At 37.2% G+C, this 24,839-nt stretch overlaps 1 protein-coding gene across 2 annotated transcripts in view; it reads left to right on the top strand.

The window, feature by feature from the left end:
- Positions 1-558: 558 nt before the first annotated feature.
- The window catches only part of LOC139953597 (tyrosine-protein phosphatase non-receptor type 5-like), a 60,509-nt gene continuing 36,228 nt past the window's right edge, over positions 559-24,839 (top strand). The window contains exons 1-2 of one of the 2 annotated variants that reach the window (XM_071953066.1): positions 559-758; positions 23,384-23,461. The gene's annotated coding sequence lies outside the window, so the exon portion shown is untranslated. Of the gene's footprint in view, positions 759-20,156; positions 20,249-23,383; positions 23,462-24,839 lie in introns of those variants that run through there. The other variant, XM_071953067.1, reaches the window with a different exon arrangement.

Here is a 24,839-nt window from a genome sequence, read left to right as displayed (position 1 = left end):
GAAGTGACTTTTTTTCAAAAGTCATGAAGATTAGGTTACAGTTACATATTTTAATGTTGTAAATTTTCATTTGTCAAACACCACTTCCCTTCCATAAAAGGATCAACGCCCCAAACCATCAAGGACACCAAAGTGTACATGGAGACGGTAAAATAAAACAGAACAAAACAACAACAAAACAACAACAAAACATAGACGACCGCCCTCCTTTGGTGACCCACTTTCTCAAGGATAACTCTATGGCGCAAGTAAACAAGGTGACGTCATTACTTCCGGGAGAGAAAGGCCCAACCACCCCGTCTATGTATTAATCCGCACCCAACACAGCTCCTATAAAAAAATCCAAGATTAAAACACCATAAAATAATACTCAATAATCATCAAAAACAACGAAATGTTGTTGTTTATTTGAAATTTTAAGTTTGGGAGATGTTTTAGCCTGCACCCGCAATTTGGGATCTACTTGTTAGTACAGGCGGATGGTTATGAATGTTTACGAATGGGGTGAACAATTTCTTTCGTCACGGGGTTATTTTGTGAATGAGTCGAGTGTTTGGAGCAGACGAGATTTCAAGCTGGCGTGGCAGACGGTATGCGGTTTTTGTTGCATGTTTATGTACCACCATCGTCCCACGTTTATTGAATGAAGGAGGTATCTTTTGCGGTTTATAATTTCTGGGAATTACCGGGGTTTGACCCAACAACACACCGCTTGCTTGGGACCGGGAGGAAGGCCGGCTTGGCAGGAATTGTAACAGGTAAATTCTAAAATTTCGTGTACTGTTTTTGGGTGCAAACTAGGGGAGTGAATTTCGATTTTAACAAACAATACTGCATTTTAATTCATTCATTTATTTCAATGTTCTGATGAATTTAAAATCAACACATGGATTGTGGAAGATGTTAATTTTCACGGCCTTGAGTTGACCTTGTGCATAAAGGGGAGTCGGCAAGTTTTTGTTTAAGTATTCGGGAGTTCAAAAAAAACCTTTGTATTCCTGCATTAATTGTAAACAAACATGACAGGTTATTTAATATTTGGCTGACATTTTCTTCGGTAAGTTTTATTACTTGTTAGGTTTTGTAAACGTCGGGAGTGTGTTGAATTGAGTGTTTTAGTTAATTAATGGATAAATTTCCGTATGGCGCCACCACTTTTTCACTCATTTTTACAAAAAAGGAATATGTCATTGAGGTGAAAAAAGATACTACATTATTTCATATCGAATGAAAAAGTGGTGGCACCATACGGAAACTTTTCCATTCTACTGTTGTAATAATATTAATAAGGTGAATAAATAATTCAAATAAAAAGCCCACAAGGGATTTAATTAATTATGATTTACCCAGTCATTTCCCCCTCTAAATTTAATGTAAATAATTAATGTATTTAATTCCCAGTTGCTCAAGTCTACAACTTACAAGAGGATAAAGGGAAATAAAGGTTAAAATGCCCAATCCGTCTACTTCTAGAAACTATCACAGGGGAGCCTTATAGTTTCTAGAAGTACAATCCGTCAGTCCTTGGCGTTATATCCTGACTTAGGACATTGCCGAGTATCACGTAGAAGTATGTAGGTCCGACTGCCAATTTATCTCCCTTATATATGTAATTGTTGGGAAATTGTAGTTTGGGCTTTGCCAAGAAAGGTTATTTGACACAAAAAATATCATAAAGATTCAAGAACATGTTTTTTCTTGAAGTTTGTATTATCTGTTCAACGAATTAGGTACATGTAGGGCCTACTCATGATTTATCAAAACAAACTTCAATAAATAAATTTACTTCTATTGAAAATTAGCCTGTTTTTATGACGTTAGGCCTACCTCTGCAGCAGAGGATTCGTTCAATCTGTCAGTGGGCGAAGGGTGGGTCGCAGTTGAGTGCCTGAAATTATTATGAATATTTTGTACCATGGACGAGTTGTAGGAAACTATCTGTAGGCCTATTGCAAACTTTGATGTATGGGTTGATAACATATTGATGGGTCCCCACTCTATGTCGTAAGTGTTGATAAACTCTTTTTAACATGGACGACACTCGTACACCGGTTGACTACATAACGCTAATCAGTAGACACGTGTACACAATTATCATCCAAAACACGACTTTCTTAAACTTTTCTTAATTGTGAAAACTACTTACTTCAATAAACAATTATTTACCGTGAAGATAGTTTTTAGCCTGTTTTATGACATTTCCCCTGCAGCAGGGGTTGCTCGTTTGGTCGGACGAGCAATTAGTGGGCGCAGCTGAGTGGGTGTAGCTGAGTGCTTGAAATTTTGATTGGGTTGCCAGTCGCAAAGTTTGTGGACCACTGCTTTAAAATGTTAGTGTGCATGATGTTGTATCAGGCATGTGTCTGCTTCATTTTTGAAAGGGCAAGGGCACCAAGGCATGTTATCCTTGCTAAAGGGCACCCTAGAGTTTCGCCTTCAAGGCTGCAATAGAAGGAGTAACCCTGCGAAGACTGAATGAATTGTAAATTTCTACTGTTCAAGAACAGTCCCAGTGGGCATGAAGGCAATCGCTTTTGTTGCCACCGTAAAGTATTAGACCTGGTCATACTCTTGAAGTTTCCTGACTTGATTTTCAAAAAAAAAAATTGTTAAAATATTTTTGTTTGTTTAATAAGAATGTTGACAGATGCTGTTTCAAAACAAAAAACATACACAATTTGTTGCATCACGGTCAGTGCAGAAATGCAAACATTTTGCATGTTTTCTACATTGTTAAGTTTTGTGAACATGTATAAGGCGGCTTGGTTGTACCTGTTCTCTTGATTTGCTTAAACTTAGAGGAGATATGTCGTCATGATCGTATTAAAGGAACATTTCAGAATTGTTTTTTTGCTAACAAAACAGTTGCTGGCAGTGTAAGCACTTTGTAATCCACCAAATACATGAACTGACAAACCTGTAGAAGTGTGAGATCGATCGGCCATCTTGGTCACGAGAGAATAGTGAAACAAAAACTGATTACAAATTTTGCATTGCATCAATGCCAAAATAAAAATGAATAAAACGCTCACTGAGTGATTAACTCCATATATGCAAAGTATTCTCATCGAATGTGACATCTCAGACAGGGACAGAAACATTCCAAGGGATGTTTTCAACTGTCATGACCGTGTAAGTTTTATGTACTGTGATCTTCACGATTTTTGTTCTTTACCAATTCTGTAGCGTTCCTTTTATAGGCCTTTAGAAGGCTTACGATTGTAAGAAGTATGAACTTTAACCCAGTATACTGCACAAGTACGCATACTGGACGACACAATCACATCACAGAGATAGCCGATCATTAAATTATGATGTAATGGTCAGCGCAGATGCACACGCTTTTAACTAGGTTACAGTTCAATGACAACAGCTGTTAAAACACCAATTGGCAGTGGGCATTTAGGCCTATCTCAATAACTACATTTTGAGTTGGCATGAAGAGATTTAAGCATTCCATGTTAAAATAATAACAAAATGTGCCAAATGGTAAAAACCTCTGTTTAAAATTCTAGATTAAATTTCAATAAATTATTTTGTTTCTGTATTTAAAAAATTATTAGCAAGTAAACATACTTGGTTAAATCAGTTTTTATCTGCTATCACCTGTAGGCCTAATAAAAGCATTGTCTGTTGAGGGACAGAACTGGATCCTGACATTTTGTCACAATATTAAATATTAGATTATAATTTTTACATTTTAGTGTTGAAAACTTCATTTTAACTTGTTTCCTTAGAATATTTTATCCCTACTTAGGATTAAAACTCATCATAGTTTCATCTCAACTATTGTAATCATCATATTAATTATATTTTTAACATTTCATTTTTGTTATTCACTGATTAGATAAATCGATAGTATTTAAAGAGGTAATACGTCCTTGGTTTTTGGATACGAAAGTGCCCTTTGCAAAAATTGCATTTGCTCTTTTAAAGATAAAATTCCTGGCCTGTTATGAAACATTATTTTATTTAATGCAATTAGTTCTGGCATTGACGCAGAATAATTAAAGAGGAATTCTTGACTACAATGTACAGTATATTCCATTTCATCAGGAAAATCCAATAATAAAACCTCTTGGTTTTTATATGCCTATACTGTAGAATGTGTTCTTTAATTATAAATGCAAGTACACAAAATGTTTGTAGTTTTCCCTATATTATAAGGATCTTTAAAAAAATATTGAATGCATTTCGTTGGCGTTCGGCCTCTGCCACAGAATAATTAGAGGAAATCTGGACTATAGCATGAGGCAAATCCAATATTAACCAAACCTCTTGGCTTGTACTTGACATACTCATACTACGTTTACATTGTATGCTAAAAGTGTAGAACATGCCCTTTAATTATTATTAAAGTACACGGATGTTACATTATTTAAATCCTGTAATCATTTTGTTTTTAAAAAACAATAGATAACACCCACCAGGGTACTGAAAGTGTTATTGATAAAACCTGAACCCATGTGGGAATCTAACATGTGGACAATGTGTGAATCCCAGTAATACAGCCCACATACAAAACGTAAGCAGGTACGGAATGTAAGCATTGTGCAAAGTGTGCGTACTATTGTATGAACTGTCATGGCTGAACAAACAAACTAAAAACAGACAAACAAACAAACAAAACCCATATAGAGAGGTTTGCGGTAACACCATGTAATGACTATCTCTAATGAGTTGGGGTGGTTCTGAAAAGAACCGTTGGTTTCAACTCGAAGTTTTGATCAGTATGCTCTGATCGTCTTCTTTTTTTCTCTCTTTTTTTCCAGAAGACGATCAGAGCATACTGATCGAAACGTCGAGTTTAAACCAACGGTTCTTTTCAGAACCACCCCAACTCATTAGAGATAGTCATTACATGGTGTTACCGCAAACCTTTCTAATCGTCCACCATGCAAAGTTTCAAATCCTACAGAAACAAAACAAACATTTTCATAGATTTTTTTCTCTGTTGGATTGTCTTGTGTTTACACTTGATGTTTACATTATTAAGGGCTCCAAATTAAGATATGAGGGAAGTGATTTTACATTGTGCGTGTCCTAGACTACAGCCCACCTTTTTATACAAAACATACACAGGTACGGAATGTAAGCTTTGTACAGACGTGTTTGTGTGTGTCCAACATTTATGAACTGTCATGGCGGAACAACAACAAACAAAATCCACCATTTTCGTTGTAATTTTTTTCCTGTCGGATAGTTTTGTGTTTACATCTCATGTTTACATTATTAAGGGCTCCAAATTAACATTGAGGCAAGTGATTTTACATTACATTGTAGTTTTTGTGGCCTGTCATGAATTGACCAGTCCGGCGTTCCTGTGTTTTTGCTCAAATATATTGATTTTCAGCCTGGTAAATATCTTTCAATTCTGTTTAGTATTGAAGAATTTACGCACATGCCCATAATCCTAATATGAGATGAATCTTCCCTTTGTACTTGTTCAAATTTTAAAACGGTACTAACATAAACATGGGCTACGTGTAGCTGTGTACATGTAAGCTAAAAACAGGGAGTACTGTACGCCACGCACAAGCCAAAATTCCCTGCTTACCGTAATAATAAGATGTTTAAATACACTTGATGTAAGTGTGGATTTCCCTGTTTCTGTAAGCGCCGATTCTTTGCTTTAAGAAGAGCCATGAAATTGAGCCCTGCAAATGTTATCTTCCAACATTATTACAAAGTATGACAAAATTGGCACGTTTAAAAAAAAACCAGACAAACAGTAGCAAATGATTTGTAAACAACAAGGCCTGATACGTCATGGAGGCAACGGAGGCGATTGCCTTTGTGCCCCCTGGTCACTGCATTGGTAAATTGGTGCCCTTGAAATGCTGAAATTTGCATTCTCCTCATATGGTGCCCTTCACAATGCCTTTACAAAGGAGAAAATGCCCTTGGCATTTAAAAACCCTGCAGGTCTGCACAATAATGAGTAAATTCGTCAGAGGCAGCACTCTAGTCGACCATTGGTTGATTTTGCCTGGTTACCTACATAGATGCATTCAATACATCCTGGGTACCAGGCAAAGTCAACCAATGGTCGACTACATGTACAGTGCCTCACTCAAACTTGCTCAATAGTGATCATTGATAAAAAAAATGGCTTCACTGTTCCCTACAGCACATCGCACAGGAATAAATCAATTTACCTAGTACCAGCGTAATTACAACCTCATGGCTATTTCCAATATTGTACAAAGTAATGAATCGACCAACGGTGGGAATGATCAATGACAAGATAATGCACCCCTTGGGGTATGTTCATGCCTCATGTTCCCCTGAGCCGTATACATGAACGATTTCCTTGTATTAAACAGTGATAGCAAGTGGCTACTCGAAAATCATCATTTGCTACTCAATGTGTACAACAAATGTCATTCCAAATATTTTGCTATAATAATAATACAAACTTATCAAGCACACTTTCTAGTAAAAGAATTACTCAAGGAGCTACAGAAAATATATTACAAATTGTCTCTGAAAATAACATCAATACAGTATTGTAATTGTTAATAACTTAGTATTGGTGAGCAGAAGTTTCTTGATGTGAGTCTGAAATGTGTTGAGAGAACGAGTGTTTCTGATGTCGTTAAAGGAACACGTTGCCTTGGATCGGTCGAGTTGGTTTCTGAAAACCGTTTGTAACCGTTGTTTATAAAATGCATATGGGTAGAAAGATGTTGTAAAAGTAGAATACAATGATCCACACAAACATGCCTCGAAATTGCGTGGTTTTCCGTTTACCTCGTCGACTAACACGTCGGCCATTTATGGGGGTCAAAATTTTGACTCCCATAAATGGCCGACCGTGTTAGTTCGCACAGTAGAAGGAAAACCACGCAATTTCGAGGCAAACTTGTGTGGATCATTGTATTCTACTTTTACAACATCTTTCTACCCATATGCATTTTATAAAAAACGGTTACAAACGCTTTTGTTTTGACCAACTCGTCCGATCCAAGGCAACGTGTTCCTTTAAGTAGCTTGTTCCATAAGACTGAGTGCAATGTGAGAGAATGCCCGGTCGCCATGATAGTGGGTGGTATGAGTTTTAGGTATAACGAGTCGGGTTGATATGGTTGGGTGCCAAGCCGTGAAGCTATGCAAAAATACTTACAGGATCGTTCCCTGAATGTATACGTGTTATGTACTGATATCTTTGTACACTGTAACACGTCACATGATTGGTTCTCAACCAATACATTCACAATCTACCATGGAAATGGTAGATCAAGTAAACTTGTATTGATGCTAATACATTAGAGGTGTTTTACAAATCTACATGAAACGTACATTCAATTCAATTCAATTCAATATTCTATTTTAAAAAGGCAGTGGACACTATTGGTAATTGTCAAAGACTAGCCTTCACAGTTGGTGTATCTCAACATATGCATAAAATAACAAACCTGTGAAAATTTGAGCTCAATCGGTCATCGAACTTGCGAGATAGTAATGAAATAAAAAAACACCCTTGTCACACGAATTGTGTACGTTTAGATGGTTGATTTCGAGACCTCAAGTTCTAATTCTGAGGTCTCGAAATCAAATTCGTGGAAAATAACTTCTTTCTCGAAAACTATGGCACTTCAGCCGTTTCTCATATGTTTTATACCATCAACCTCTCACCATTACTCGTCACCAAGAAAGGTTTTATGGCAACAATTATTTTGAGTAATTACCAATAGTGTCCACTGCCTTTAACCATTTTAAAAAGTACATAAAAATTTCTTTTCCCGCTGTGAAAAGTTTCCATAAAAATATAAACAAATAAATAATGGCCTCTAACATATCGACCCTAGCTGCCTAGCGTAGTCGTAATAATTTGTGAATGTTGGACATGTATGTTCCATACTAACATTTGCACAATGTAATTATACTGTTACACAGTGAATAATGAAAATTTATTTAATACCGGTACTCGTCATCGAACCGTTCGTTGCTATGGCAACAATGATGTCATTGAAGGCTATCATTTTTTTTTTGAGGTGTAGAACAGCTGTGCCCTGCTGGATGGTCACAAGATCCTCGTCACGTACTCAATTGGGGTATAGTTTTACCTTGATTGGATCTATATATTCTCCCAATGAGTAGCGGTCCCCAATTGGAACACATCTCTGTGATGATAACACAATACCCTGCTATGCCCTGGCCCTGCCCGAATAGACCTTTATCATGCTGCCTCCATCTTGGTCATGTTCCTTGTATCAAATAACAATAATGAATGCTAATAATCAATATGCAATAGGAACCAGACTATTTTGTTATCTCAGCCTCGGAATGGTTACATGTAAATTGATATCAATTGGGAAATTTCAAGATGGCTGCACCATGATAAAGGTCTATTGGGACAACCCTGTGATGATAACACAATACCCTGCGATGCCCCAGCCCCCCCCCCGAATTGGGGAAAACTCAGTGATGATAACACAATACCCTGCGATGCCCAAGCTCTGCCCCAATTGAGACAATTCTGTGATGACAACACAATACCGTCAATGCCCTGGCCCTGCCCCAATAGGGACAATTCTGTGATGATAACACAATACCCTGCGATGCCTTGGCCCTGCCCTAATTTGGGCAACTCTGCGATGATAACATAATACCCTGCGATGCCCCGGCCCTGCCCCAATTGGAGAAAACTCTGTGATGATAAAACAATACCGTCAATGCCCCGGCCCTGCCCCAATAGGGACAATTCTGTGATGATAACACTATACCCTGCAATGCTTCGGCCCTTCCCCAATTGGGACAATTCTGTGATGATAACACAATACCGTGCAATGCCCCGGCCCTGCCCCAGTTGGGACAATTCTGTGATGATAACACAATACCATGCAATGCCCCGGCCCTGCCCCAATTGGGACAATTCTGTGATGATAACACAATACCCTGCGATGCCCCAGCCCTGTCAGATTGACACGGCTGCCCCACTGGTCTACAGCTAGTATACCGACTGTCTGGAAACAAGGATAACTCGTTAAAATTTTGATTTCACACCTTTTTACAAATACTAATTTTTTACTTAATTTTTGTTTAATTAGTATGTTTACACTATAAAACTGCGCTATTTTCGTGCACAAGCCTACGTATAGAAAGTGTTTTCTAACAGGAGATTTAGAGTCCACGAGTCTAACTGCCTAGGGGGGCAACATTTGCATAAAAAAACAAACCTGTGAAAATTTGAGCTCAATTGGTCATCGAAGTTGCGAGATAACTATGTAAGAAAAAACACCCTTGTCACGCGAAGTTGTGTGCTTTCAGATGCTTGATTTCGAGACCTCAAATTCTAAATCTGATGTCTCGAAATCAAATTCATGGAAAATTACTTCTTTCTCGAAAACTACAGAGGGAGCCATTTCTCATAATGTTTTATACTATCAACAGCTGCCCATTACTCGTTCCCAAGTAGGTTTTTATGCTAACAATTATTTTGAGTAATTACCAATAGTGTTCACTGCCTTTAATGGGTTTCACCTGTTTTCGCAAAAAATTGAACATGTTAATTAACTAAAATATGTTTTCGGTCTACTGGCTGCAGACCATTAGGGCAGCGGTGGGTTAAAGTCATTATACACTTTCGGTACAGGAAAACAAAAAAAGTTCACAGATTTACAAATAATTTACAGGGTTTACAGAAGGTAATGGTGAAAGACTTCTCTTGAAATATTGTTCCATGAAATGCTTTACTTTTTGAGAAAACATTAAAACAATATCAATTCTCGATAGCGAGAATTACGGATTTATTTTAAACACATGTCATGACACGGCGAAACGCGCGGAAACAAGAGTGGGTTTTCCCGTTATTTTCTCCCGACTCTGATGACCGATTGAGCCTAAATTTTCATAGGTTTGTTATTTTATATATTAGTTGTGAACACGAAGTTTGGGACTTGGACAATACTGTTTACCGAAAGTGTATAATGGCTTTAAGCAATGATATGGCTGACAATTTGTTGTCACCTAAGCAACATGTATCCCAAATGGGTCTACTTTTACTTTGAAAAATTATTGGGGTTGTATTCTCTTATTGAAGACACATATAAATATCAGCAGTCCCAAATTCGGACAACTTTCAGGGGTCACGCATTACACCATGCTATGGCTGACAATTTGTTGTCACCTAAACTATCCCAATTGGGGTATACTTTTACCTTGATTGGGTTTGTATTCTCCCAATGAGGGTATCAGCAGTCCCCAGTTGGTTAAATTATCAGATGGTCATAAATACATTATGCAATGATATGGCCGACAACAATTGTCACCTAAACTATCCCAAATGGGGTATTTTACCCGATTGGAACAATGTTCTCCTTGAGTTATACTGATGTACAACTGACAGATGGAACAGGGTTGTATGTAAATGAGGGATGCAGTACTCCTTTGTATTACATTATCACACATCATTAGCCAATAAAAAACTAAAAAACAATGAAAAGCAAGCACTATTCTGTGTATTATCAATCAATACCAGTGACGTTAATCATTCTGTGTTATTATACGGATCCTCAACTTGTATGAAAAAATCACTGTATCCCCACAGTTATTGAAACGAAAGGGATAGCTAAAAAATCCTGATTTATTTGTAAACAATTTTCGAAAATTAGGTGTACTGGCCTCTCACTAGTGCAGGTTTGCACCCTTTGGGCCTATGAGTTACCAGAAGAGGCGTTTAGTGGCCTAGCGGTCAAGAGCCCTGGACTCGAGCTCTGGTGTTTCTGATCAGCAGAGTGTGGGTTCGGGTTCCAGTCGTGACACATGTGTCCTTTAAAAGCAAGACACAAAACCATGATGCTTCGTCCTTCTGATGGGACGTAAAGCTGTTGGTCCTGTGTGTTGTGTAACGCACAAAAAAGAACCCAGTGGACTTATCGAAAGAGAAGGGGTTCGCCCCGGTGTTCCTTGTTTGATTGGCAGCATATTGCCCCACAGCACCTAGTTAACCCAACATTTGTGCTAAGTGAAGGAACAGGGCCCAATTTCATGGCTCTGCTTACCGTAAGCACAGAATCGGCGCTTACGGAAGCAGGGAATTCTGTGCTTACGGCAAGCGTATTTCACGGGTTAGCGGCGAATTTGGGCTTCTGCGCGTGCGTACTCCACAATACTAGGCATTCTACGCTTACAAGGCTAGCGCAGAAATTCGCCGCTTGCATGTAAGTGGGGAATCGCGATCGTAAGCGCAGAATTCGGCGGTAAGCAGAGCCATGAAATTGGGCCCTGGTCTCATAACTCCAACTTAGTCCCACATACCTTGCAGGAAAATACTGAATGTTAAAGTGCCTTGAGCGTCAACTGAGTGATGGATTTGAGTGCTATAACAAAGCCAATAGTTGTATTTCCCTTAAAGGCCACAGGAAATGGTACCCTCTTCTGGTCACTCACAGGCTCACAGGTGCGTACTGCGTACAGTAGATACTGTGCATAGTGTCCTTATTGCCAGTCTGATATTCTCAAGCTAATTATAATAATGTATTATGTACGTAGCCTGCATGCATATACACTTAGTACACGAGACTCGGGCCTTATACTTCACAACAAAGGCGATTGCCTCCTTACCCCCCATGGTCAATGCCTAGTTTGCGCCCTTGAAATGCTCAATGTAGAAATTTACAATTTCCTCATAAGGTTCCCTTTAGTTTTACCAAGGAGAATATGCGTTGGCGCCCTTGCCCTTTCAAAAATGAAGCATACAGGCCTGGTAGCACATGCACTCCTGCATACTTAGTACTCATGACTCTAGCCCAAGTGCTATTCACACGACATACATTTAGCTGGGGTTCCTTGCTTAACTTTAGCACGGTTGTAAAATGTAGCAATGTTTGACAATGTTTTGCAACAGAAGAAACAATTGTTCTTTCACACAATGAACATTTTGTAAAATGTGTACAACCACGCTACAATTTAGCAAGGGACCCTTGCTAAAGTGCTTTCGTCTGAAAGGGGCTTAATAGGCCATGAATAAGTACCCCTTTAATATGATGATGACTTTCAAATCAGAAATAACAACACCTCTCTAATTGCTGTGAAGTTAAACCTTGATCAGAGACAACAGCAATTAAGCTGATCAAGTTATAAACATAAAACGGAGCATGTGTGTTTGTGTGAGACAGCGTTGCTGTCATTATGTCGGCTTTGCTTATTGCCGTCTGGCAATTTCCCTTCTTGGCACCTTCCACTCCTCTTGAGTCAGAGTACGAGCTGCTGTAAGTTGGTTGTGTTGTGTAGAAGGTTGCCTACTAGGCCTGGGCGAATTAGTAAAATTTACCACTCGACTAATTGCGCCTCAAATAGTCCTGACTTTGACACTAGTGACGACTAATTTTTATATATTTTTTACCTATACACCGATGTGTGTTAGCACTGTATACTCAGTACTTCCCCGAGTCCTGTGAAAAAATATCACAGGCATTTTACTCGGTTGGGATTCAAACCCACGACCCTTGCAATTCTAGAGCAGTGTCTTACCAACTAGACTACCGAGATTGCCCGGTAGCTAGTGGCAGTTCGAATCCTATGTTTTGGCAGCGGGTACCACAACGATATAGTTTCAAATTCCCAAGATGCATTGCGGCATCATGTTTGCCACAAGCGTGATAGTAAAATTCGTGCTGAAAGGATTGAAGGATTGTGTCACTGATGTCTGATTGTGTTTCGTAAGTAAATTATGATGTTGTGAATAGTTGTGAGCGACACAATTGGATCACCAAACAGGTAGTCACGATTATTTTTGTGGTAGTCACAACTATTATTGTAGTAGTAGCGGTGGGACAACTAATCAAGTATTATCGCATGATCTAACGGCGCCGCGGTTTGAATTCTATGGTCTAATAATTTTTCAAACCTGCTCTTTAACCTTTATACATCTATTGAGCCTTGAAAAATCAATGTTCATAATTCTTTTTGATTTATTCAACCTGGATTTCGCCCACACATGGTTTGCACTTCGTCATGTCAGTACAGTAATAAATGTGACCACATTAAGTTAATGATCATGCTTTAACCTGATTGTACACGATCTATAGGTTAGTGTCACTTGGGTAGGGGTGGTTTTTCCCCTCAGTGTAGTGTACTTTTAGGCCTAATGCTTCGGTTTTTTGGGGTAAGGGCACCAAGGCATGTTCTCCCTGGTAAAGGGCACCTTATGAGGGAATTGTAAATTTCTACTTTAGCATTTCAAGGGCACCTAGGCGATGACCGAGGGGCATAGAGGCAATCGCCCTCATTGCCTCTGTGAAGTATTAACCCCGAATGTACTTTTTTGCAGCATTGTGGCCCAGGGCATTTGTCAGTTCATGAAAGTGCGATGTAGTCAACTACTGCAGGTACATTAGGTGTGCCTGTGCAATTCCTAATTCACATTACATGTATCATGTGTACTAGGAGACACTAACACAGGGACCAGGTGTTAGACCATTGCCCAATTTCTTTAGATCTTTATTTATAAGCACAACAAAAAGTAGCTTAAAGGCAGTGGACACTATTGGTTATTACTCAAAATAATTATTAGCATAAAACCTTTCTTGGTGACGAGTAATGGGGAGAGGTTGATGGTATAAAACATTGTGAGAAACGGCTCCCTCTGAAGTGCCATAGTTTTCAAGAAAGAAGTAATTTTCAGAGAATTTGATTTCGAGACCTCAGATTTAGAACTTGAGGTCTCCAAATCAACCATCTAAACGCACACAACTTTGTGTGTCTAGGGTGTTTTTTTCTTTCATTATTATCTCGCAACTTCGATGTCCAATTGAGCTAAAATTTTCACAAGTTAGTTATTTTATACATGTGTTGAGATACACCAACTGTGAATGCTAGTCTTTGACAATTACCAATAGTGTCCACTGCCTTTAAAGGAACACGTTGCCTTGGATCGGTCGAGTTGGTCTATAAAAAGCATTTGTAACCGTTTGTTATAAAATGTATATAGTTAGAAAGATGTTGTTAAAGTAGAATACAATGATCCACACAAGTATTACTCGAAATTGCACGGTTTTCCTTTTACCTCGTCGACTAGCAGGGTTGGCCATTTATGGGAGTCAAATTTTTGACTCCCATAAATAGCCGACCATGTTAGTTCGCAAAGTAAAAGGAAAACCACGCAATTTTGAGGCAAACTTGTGTGGATCATTGTATTGTACTTTTAAAACATCTTTCCAACCATATGCATTTTATAACAAACGGTTACAAACGATTTTTATAGACCAACTTGTCCGATCCAAGGCAACGTGTTCCTTTAAAGGCAGTGGACTGTTGGTAAGTACTCAAAATAATTATTATCATAAAACCTTACTTGGTAACGAGTAATGGGGAGAGGTTGATGGTATAAAACATTGTGAGAAACAGCTCCCTCTGAAGTTAGGTAGTTTTCGGGAAAGAAGTAATTTTCCACGAATTTAATTTTTAGACCTCCCATCCAACGTACATGTACCTGTAATAGCATTTAGCAACCATGGTTCGTGACAGATTGTGGTCGGTGCGCCTAACACAGTACAAAGACGCTTGTTTAGTTGCCCCAAGCATATCCCTCCCAATTATTTCCAGCGGATATTGTGAATGTCTGTAGGTGTAAAACCTCATTAATTTATCTAGTTTGAACACAAAGAATAAAGGACATGAGACATTTTACCAATTAATTAAAAGCCCTTAGGCTTAACAAGGTGTAGAGTTCATCAATGTGAAGTTGCCAATGCACTGGACTGAGCTCTCAAAAAGTACAGTTAGGGGTTGAGTATGTAATTAAACCATGCAGGTAACATTTATCAAAGACAGGTACCTGCACTTTACGTGACCCAACACTTTGAAATAACAAACCTGTCCGAGAATTTAAGCTCAACTGGTCATGGGAGTCGTAACAAATATTGGTGTAAACAACCCATAGCTATCTTGACTGTTTTCATGAGACACTTTTTTTTGGGTGGAAATATCAGGAAAATATTTCATGGAAGTTTTCCTGCTATGAGAATCTGCTCCCCCTTCCCCCTCCCCCATCTGCAGATTTGGTAAATGCCTAACTGTTGCCGCGCTCACCTGGGCCCAATTTCATAGAGCTGCTTAACAACCGATTACTCTTCGTTTTCCATTCCATAGCGCTGCTAACCGCAATCGCAAGCAAGGGATGCTACCCTTCCGGTGCTTAGGCCTACTGCCTGAAAACAAAATGACATCACAATGCGTAATCCATGGTGGACGCCTAATTTTCTTGCTATCTGTGAAATACAATTACACCTTAGAAAATAGTTCTTCTAAAGTAAGCACGAAAATTAGCTTACAAATCGTTTAGCAGCTCTATGAAATTGGGTCCTGATTATTTGGATAAGTTCATTAATGTGTAAGCCCTAGTGTCACATAAAATGTGCAGTACATTTAACATGGTGATTGACTCCCAAAATGGCGAAACCAAGATTATTGTGATGATGACATACAGATGAAATGGTTCCAAATGCTAGTTCAAACACCTATACGACTAAGGACCAGTCAGATTTCTCTCCAAGTGATCCAGCTGGCTGGTTTAGTTTTGAAAATATCCCTGTTTCTTGAATTATGCAGTTGTGAAGAAGCTAATGGACTAGTGACATGACAAGCTAACTGGTCCTGCATGCCAGTCACTAAACAAGTTTGTGGCAAACCCTTAAAGGCAGTGGACACTATTGGTAATTGTCAAAGACTAGCCTTCACAGTTGGTGTATCTCAACATATGAATAAAATAACAAACCTGTAAAAATTTGAGCTCAATCGGTCATCGAACTTGCGAGATGATAATGAAAGAAAAAATACCCTTGTCACACAAAGTTGTGTGCGTTTAGATAGTTGATTTCGAGACCTCAAGTTCTAAACTTGAGGTCTTGAAATCAAATTTGTTGAAAATTACTTCTTTCTCGAAAACTATGGCACTTCAAAAGTTCAGAGGGAGCTATTTCTCACAATGTTTTATACCATCAACCTCTCCCCATTACTCGCCACCAAGAAAGGTTTTACGCTAAATAATTATTTTGAGTAATTACCAACAGTGTCTAGTGTCTATTATCATAACACCTTACTTGGTGAGGAGTAATGGGGAGAGGTTGATAGTAAAAAACATTGTGAGAAACAGCTCCCTCTGAAGTGACGTAGTTATCGAGAAAGAAGTAGATTTCCTTGAATTTGATTTCGAGTCCTCAGATTTAGAATTTGAGGTCTCGAAATCAAGCATCTGAAAGCACACAACTTTGTGTGACCATGGTGCGACAATGGGTTTTTTTCTTTCATTTATATCTTGCAACTTCGACGACCGATTGAGCTCAAATTTTCACAGGTTTGTTATTTTATGAGTATGTTGTGATACACAAACTGTGAAGACTAGTCTTTAACAATTACCAATAGTTTCCAGTGTCTTTAATACCCAAATAGTTGTACTTACTATCAGGCTTTTGTATCATGTGTTTTAACTACACGTACGAACTTTCTTTTTATATTAGTTATTTTCATATAAAACATGTAGACATATTTGTATGCCTACATATTCAATACATTATAAATTAAGGCAATCAACTTCAAAATTCATTTCCTGTTCCACTAAATTTATTTTGAATAAATTTATTTTGCGCACATTTTAATATGACTCTAATCATGGAGCTTAAACTGAAAAGGATAGCTGCATGCTCTTAAAATACAACGATAACTTTAACTCATTACTGATGCATTAGGACGGCCTAATCCTATACATGCATATTAAGAAAAATTTGTACTACCATAAATGGCCGTCCGTGTTTGATGACGAGGTAAAAGGAAAACCACGCAATTTCGAGGCATATTTGTGTGGATCATTGTATTCTACTTTTAAAACCTCTTTCTAACCACGCAGTTTATAACAAACGGTTACAAACGCGTTGTATAGACCAACACACCTGATCCAAGGCAACGTGTTCCTTTAATGCTCTTGAAATGCTCTGAGTAGAAGTTTACAATTTTCTCAAAGGAGAAAATGATTTGTGTTTCGTGTCGCACAAAAATTACCCAAACCCTCTAGTTACATGTAGCATGGACCAGACAGTATGAACTGTTTTAAATTATACAGTAATACCAAAAAAATGCTGTGGAATTGACAGTGAAATTCAATCGTCAAAAGACTATTGCCCATACACAGCGACGAGCTATACATTGTAATAATAATAATAATAATAATAATAATAATAATAATAATAATAATAATAATAATAATAATAATAATAATAATAATAATAATAATAATAATAATAATAATAATAATAATATGGATTTATAATGCGCACTTTTCCAGAAAACCGATCAAGGCGCCTACACAAAATGAAAACATTATATAATATAAAATGAAGAATAAACAAAACATCATGAAACCCAACGAAAGTCTAAGTGAACAAGTGTGTTTTCAGTTCCCTCTTAAACAGGCATGCAACTCTTCCGCGTTTTCTGATTTTTTTTTAATAGCCTAATACATGCCTGGCATTAACAGTGTACAGCTACAATCATGTAAAAATAAGCCTAGTACATGCTAAAAATGCACCTAAGAGCATAATAAACCTCAACATTTTCTAGGGTACCATTGTGGGTATCATGTCCCGTGGCGTTTCGGCTGCCTCGCTCCGCACTTGCGTTGTGCCTTTGAAAATTTTCCTCTTTTTTTTTTCAACGGGCAGTTGCATGCCTGCTTAAAGTTGTACAATGTGGAGTCTCACCAGCAGGATCATGTCTGTAACAGCCGTACATGGTTTTACTCTGAATTCCACTGTGGACCGTGTGGACCGCGCAACCTCAGAAATTTATACTGCACTTATTTTGTGCACATTACATACCAATTTTGAGTAGCAAATGATGATTTTTGAGTAGAAACCGATTAATTTTGTGTAGCAGTTTGCTCTGCTACATTATGGAGGATGCTCTGCTATTCAAAGGAAATCATGCCTGACACTGCATGCTCTCTCTCTTGCAAATTATGTTCAAACATTGCTACATTTTACAACCATGCTAAAGTCAAAGGCAGTGGACACTTTTGGTAATTACTCAAAATAATTATTAGCATAAAACCTTTCTTGATTTCGAGTAATGGGGAGAGGTTGATAGTACAAAACATTAGGAGAAACGGCTCCCTCTGAAGTAACGTAGTTTTCGCGAAAGAAGTTAATTTCCACGAATTTGATTTCGAGACCTCAAGTTTAGAATTTGAGGTCTCGAAACCAAGCATCAGAAAGCACACAACTTCGTGTGACAAGGGTGTTTTTTCTTTCAATATTATCTCGCAACTTTGACGACCGATTGAGTTCAAATTTTCACAGGTTTGTTATTTTATGCATATGTTGAGATACACCAACTGTGAAGACTGATCTTTGACAATTACCAATAGTGTCCACTGTCTTTAAACAAGGAACCCCAGTTAAATTTCTGTCATGTGAATATGCTAGCACTGTGCGGTGGAATTTACAGTGAAATTCAATCATTAAAAGACTATATGACCATAAACAGCGACGAGAAATGTGTAGTATCCCACCAGAGGGACCATGCCATTAACAGCCATATGGTTAATACTGGATCCCCCTGTGGACGTCGCCAACCTCCAAAATTCAAACTGCTCGGTTCTGTGCACACTGAATGTCAATATTGAGTACTGTAGTATCTTATAATAATAATAATAATAATAATAATAATAATAATAATAATAATACTACTACTAATAATAATAATAATAATAATAATAATAATAATAATAATAATAATAATAATAATAATAATAATAATAATAATAATAATAATAATAATAATAATAATAATAATAATAATAATAATAATAATAATAATAATAATAATAATAATAATAATAATAATAATAATAATAATAATAATAATAATAATAATAATAATAATAATAATAATAATAATAATAATAATAATAATAATAATAATAATAATAATAATAATAATAATAATAATAATAATAATAATAATAATAATAATAATAATAATAATAATAATAATAATAATAATAATAATAATAATAATAATAATAATAATAATAATAATAATAATAATAATAATAATAATAATAATAATAATAATAATAATAATAATAATAATAATAATAATAATAATAATAATAATAATAATAATAATAATAATAATAATAATAATAATAATAATAATAATAATAATAATAATAATAATAATAATAATAATAATAATAATAATAATAATAATAATAATAATAATAATAATAATAGTAGTAATAGTAATAGTAATAGTAATAGTAATAGTAATAGTAATAGTAATAGTAATAGTAATAGTAATAGTAATAGTAATAGTAATAGTAATAGTAATAGTAATAGTAATAATAATAATAATAATAATAATAATAATAATAATAATAATAATAATAATAATAATAATAATAATAATAATAATAATAATAATAATAATAATAATAATGAAAATGCATTTATAATGTTTATCTATCTAGTGTACAAGACCCTATTCCGAGGCGCAGAACCAAACAAAAACAATACTAACAACAAAAAAGAAATGTAGAACATAATTAAAAAAAAAATATACAATGAATAATCTACTGTCAAGACATGTAGCGAGCTAAGTGTAAGAGGAGTTAAATAAATGAGTTTTAAGCAAGTTTTTAAACAATGGAAGAGAACTACAGCACCTGATGTTATTAGGTAAAGTGTTCCAAAGTTTAGGAACACAAGCGGAAAAGGCACGATCGCCATACGATGAGGAAGTGAATCTGATAGTACATATACGTACATGTATGTAGGATGCAAGTAGCTGAATTCCTCTTTTTTCACTTGTGGCAAAAAAAAAAACCCACCATTGGAGTTTTGTAATGTTCTCTTTTTTTTGTGAGTTACAGTTGCATGCCTGATGCAATGGAATTCCCAGTAAAATTCAATCATTAAAAAGACTATGCCCATACACAGCGACCAGTCCCACCAGTAAGAGCCATATGGTTATAATACTAGATCCCCCTGTGGACATTGCCAACCTCACATCATTGCATCACCTGGATATCTGTGCTTGACTAGGCAAACATAATATGGCAGGATGCAAGGTTGCTAGGAGACAGAGCGGAACTGAACTGAGGGGGGGGGGGGGGGGGGTTCGAAGGTTCCCTAGTGACGTCAATGGAGTGATGTGGAGTGTTGGGCTTGGGACTGGATCGAGTGACAGTGGCATCTACATGTACAGTCCTCGGCATTGGATACTATTTTGGGATTTCTAAAGCTTGGTACGTTTGGAAAAAAAATATATATATTAAAGATTTATGGCATTACTCTGCAATGTACATTAACTATTATGGGCATATCTTTCATCTTCCTTTAAAGGGAAGTAATCACTGTTGGAATTAATGCCAATAAAACCTTTGGTTAGAAGCCTAGCAGCTTTCAATAGAAAAAAAAAAACATTTTGAGAAACATTTTAATTTGAAGTAATTTGGAAATGGAAAAAGGATCAGTTTTTATCCACCAAAATTTGAATCTGAAAAACGTTTCTGCAGTTACCCTTCTCAGACACAATCTGGACCCCAATTGTGCTATTTTGGCCTACACATTTTATTGTAAGCGCGCTGAATTGAAACAAAGACCTTGTTACATACATGTATAGTTCAAGTGATATGATTCTATCTACTGTAGAGCAATATGGTACATTTTAAAGGAAATGTTAACGTTTGGTAATTGTCAAAGACCAGTCTTCGCACTTGGGTGTATCTCATCATAACCATAAAATAACAAGCCTGTGAAAATTTGGGCTCAATTGGTTATTGAAGTCATGAGAAAATGATGGAAAGAAAAACTCCCTTGTTGGACGAATTTGTGTGGTTTCAGATACGAATATAAGACTTCTAGCTAGAAGTCTTTTATTATTTTGGTGAGAAATTACCTCTTTCTCAAAAACTACGTTACTTCGGAGGGAGCCGTTTCTCACAATGTTTTATACTATCAACAGCTCTCCAATGCTCGTGACCAAGTCAGTTTTTAAGTTAATATTTGTTTTGAGTAATTACCAAACGTGTACCTTCCCTTTAATTGGTTTTATTTTATGATTTTTAGTGAATGTAATTGAACGTGTACGTAGATCTAACACAAAAATATGAATATTTTTCTTCAGTTGTGTATCTGCCGCAATTCGCATACAATTTCATACACATACAATTTATGTATTGGCATGCATTTTACACTGTGTGTTCACCTGCAATTCTCATGTATTGGCTCTCAACTTGCAATTAAATGTATCGGCCGCAATTCACTCTTATTACCCTACAACTGGCACGTACGCATGTAGGCCCCCATTTCACGAGTATTGGCCCGAGGTGCTAGCTTTATGTGCATGGGGATGAAAACTTCCGGTAATGGTTGATAGGGGACTGACTCAGTGGTTTCTCAGTGGACAAGTTTTGAAGTGTGCCCCCCTTTCATCATATCAAAAGTTGATAAGAATTAGACAGTGCAATCTCCATATAAAATACAAGATTTTTTTATTTCTTCCAGTAGGCTGTGTACAAATCGTGCCTGCAGGAAGTCCAGGCTCTGTGGCTGTTTCGTAAACATGTGATGTCACAGGTCACATAGCCTATAGATTGTGCTTCAGTCCCTACCTGATTACATGACATGTGGGTTGTCCTCAAACGGGGTTTGTCTAAAACTGAGCATAAATTTCTTCTTGTTTTCTATTCAACCTGTTATGGACCGATCCGGCCTGTTAATCAAACCGTTCACCCATTTGACCAATCACAGCAATGATTGTGGTTGGACAAACTCGGTCATGCGTGCGCGTATATTTGGCACGCTCGGCAGAATCGTGCAGAATGTCATTGGGAGTGCTCGTACACGTGTCTTGCTCACGTGCACAGAGCTTCTAAGTGGAAAGCCGGAACGGTCCATTGTCGCTAATCGTGCTGTTGGATGCCGGCCTGATGCTTCACAGAGGCAACAAATGCAATTGCTTCCATGCCCTTTGGTCATTGCCTTGGTGCCCTTGAAATGCTCCTGTAGAAATTTTCAATTTCCTCAGAGAGTGCCCTTAACCAAGGAGAAATTGCCTTGTTGTCCATGCCCTTTCAAAAACAAAGCATACAGGCCTGTGGATGTGTAATCAAATTTATAAATAAAAAACTTGTCGCAATCTTTTCAAAACATAAACACCATGGAATGCAGAACACTTTTTAAAATAATAGGGGGAGGCCACAAAGCAAAACTTTAACTCTTTCAGCATCAAGTTTAGTTTAGAAAAATAGAAAACACCAGTCAAGATTATGTGGCGTACATATTTGTTTCGGGTAGCCGATGTAAGCAGGTTTTCTGTTTACAATCTACTCAGCCTAATTTGAATTACTGTATGCCCAGGGGGTTCAGGGGAACTTTTCCCCGGTGAAGACCACACCAACACTCAGGAAACGCTGTACTACCGCGAACAAAAATGTTGACGTTTTTTTTTTCGCTCTTTTTTTTTTTTACTCTGGCTTCACTGCTTCAGTGATCAATAGTTATTTCATTACAGAGTATGTTGTTTCTTCAAGATGCCGAAATTTGCAAGTCAAGTAGACGCTTCGCTTCAGGGAGTCCCGTTAAAGGCTCAAAGGAATACATTGGGAGCGTTCAATTATAGCAGGTGTTAAAACATGCAAAGACTGTAAAGACTGTCAATTTGAGTCAACAGCGAAATATGATTAAGTGGGATCGACTGTAGGGAGAGTTCGTTGACCTGTTTACAAAAGTACTGACGCGAGTGTAGGTTGTCCTATTTCGGGGCTATACTCAAATTTAAACTTTAGGGGGTGTACTATTGGTATACTTTTCCATGCTCACATGACTTCGAAATGAAGTGCTTCTTAAAAAATGCTTGATACTGATAAAATCGAAAGCTGTTGTAAGCTTCTATAACCAACTAACATTGTAATGCAAAAGTTTAAAAGTGATTCTGAAAAGTATTTTTTTCCTTTTAAGGCACTAGACACTATTGGTAATTACTCAAAATAGTGTTAGCAGACGAATTACTTGTTCTTAAAGAGCAATAGAGAACCGTTGATAGTATAACAAATTGTGATAAACGGCTCCCTCTGAAGTAGCGTAGATTTTGAGAAAGAGGTAACTTCTCACTTAAATATTAAAAGACTTCTAGCCAGAAGTCAAGGGCACCAAGACATTTTCTTCTTGGTATAGGGCACCCTATGATGAATTGCAAATTTAAACTGAGAGCATTTTAAGGGCACCAAGGCAATGACCAGGGGACACGGAGGCAATCGCCTTCGTTGCCGCCATGAAGTATCAGGCCTGGTTTTATTTTTGTACTATACACATTTAAAACACATTCACAAAATCAGAAAACACTCCAAATTTGCTTCTTTTTTTATTTTATTTTACAGGTGAGCTGCACTATGCCTGCTTTGGAGGAATGAACAAGACTTGCAGACTTTGAGACATCAAACAGTCATCAGTTTTTGGTAAATTTGAATATTTTGTGATTGTTTTAATTTTGTATAACATGACAGGGCCATTTAACAATAATGTCCCAATGCGCTGTACATTAGTGCCCTGGGCCCAATTTCATGACTCTGCTTACCGTGAGCACAGACTCGGCGCTTACGGAAGCAGGGAATTCTGTGCTTACGGCAAGCATATTTCACGGGTTAGCGGCGAATTTTGGCTTCTGCGCTTGCGTACTTCACATTACTAGGTATTCTACGCTTACAAGGCTAGCACAGAAATTCAGCGCTTGCACGTAAGCAGGGAGTCGTGATCGTAAGCGGGGAATTCGGCAATAAGCAGAGCCATGAAATTGGGCCCTGGTCATTAGACCAATAACATATCCCTGTCATCTTTATCAGCTCCCTGGTGAGTATACAGCCCCAGGCTGCCAGGGCGTTGTGAAGGCTTTTTCAACCACAAATATTTCAAAATTTAGGTCCAGAATGCCCCACAAAGGAAAAAAAACTGGGAGAACCCTGCCGATTATATCAATATAATTCTGCTCTGCATGTGACTTTTTATTTTATTTTGGAAGCCTGTTTTGCTTAAATCCATGGGGAGGAGGAGGGGGCATGAATTATCAGGACTGATACTTCACGCCTCAATGCCCCTGGTTATTGCCTTGGTGCCCTTCAAATGCTCCAGTAGACATTTACAATTTCCTCATAGGGTGCCCTTAACCAAGGAGTAAATGCCTTGGTGCCCTTTCCCTTTCAAAAACAAAGCATACAGGCCTAAATAGTATTAAAGACAGTGGACACTTTTGGTAATTGTCAAAGACCAGTCTTCTTTCTCAACAAATGCATAAAATAACAAACCTGTGAAAACTTGTGCTCAATTGGTCATTGAAGTTGCGAGATAATTATGGGAAAAAAACACTCTTGTCACACTAAGTTGTGTGCTTTCAGATGCTTGATTTCGTGACCTCCAATTCTAAATCTGAGGTCTCAAAATCAAATTCATAGGGACTTCAGAGGGAGCTGTTTTTCACAATATTTTATACTATCAACCTCTCTCCATTACTCGTTACCAAGTAAGGTTTTATGCTAATAATTATTTTGAGTAATTACCATTAGTGTCCACTGCCTTTAATTAAAATAACGTGTGAACAAGAGACATAAATAATAACCCTTGATCTCCTACCCTCGCTTTTTGCTTCTGATCATGAACATGACGAATGTAATATAAATCCTGGCGGGAAATTGAGACGATGAGACGAGGATAAATGTACGAGGTACAGACGTGTGAATCAATTTGGTTTGCAATTAATGTACTCGTCGAAGGCCAGAACTCTTTAATTGAATTTGAGCATAATCATGTAAAACAGTCGACTCTCTTTTATTATAATATTAT

Source organism: Asterias amurensis, chromosome 22 (assembly GCF_032118995.1).
Source record: "Asterias amurensis chromosome 22, ASM3211899v1".
NCBI classification, from domain to species: domain Eukaryota; kingdom Metazoa; phylum Echinodermata; class Asteroidea; order Forcipulatida; family Asteriidae; genus Asterias; species Asterias amurensis.
The sequence above is the reverse complement of the archived record's forward strand: the minus strand, read 5'-3'. Positions and strand labels throughout refer to the sequence as shown.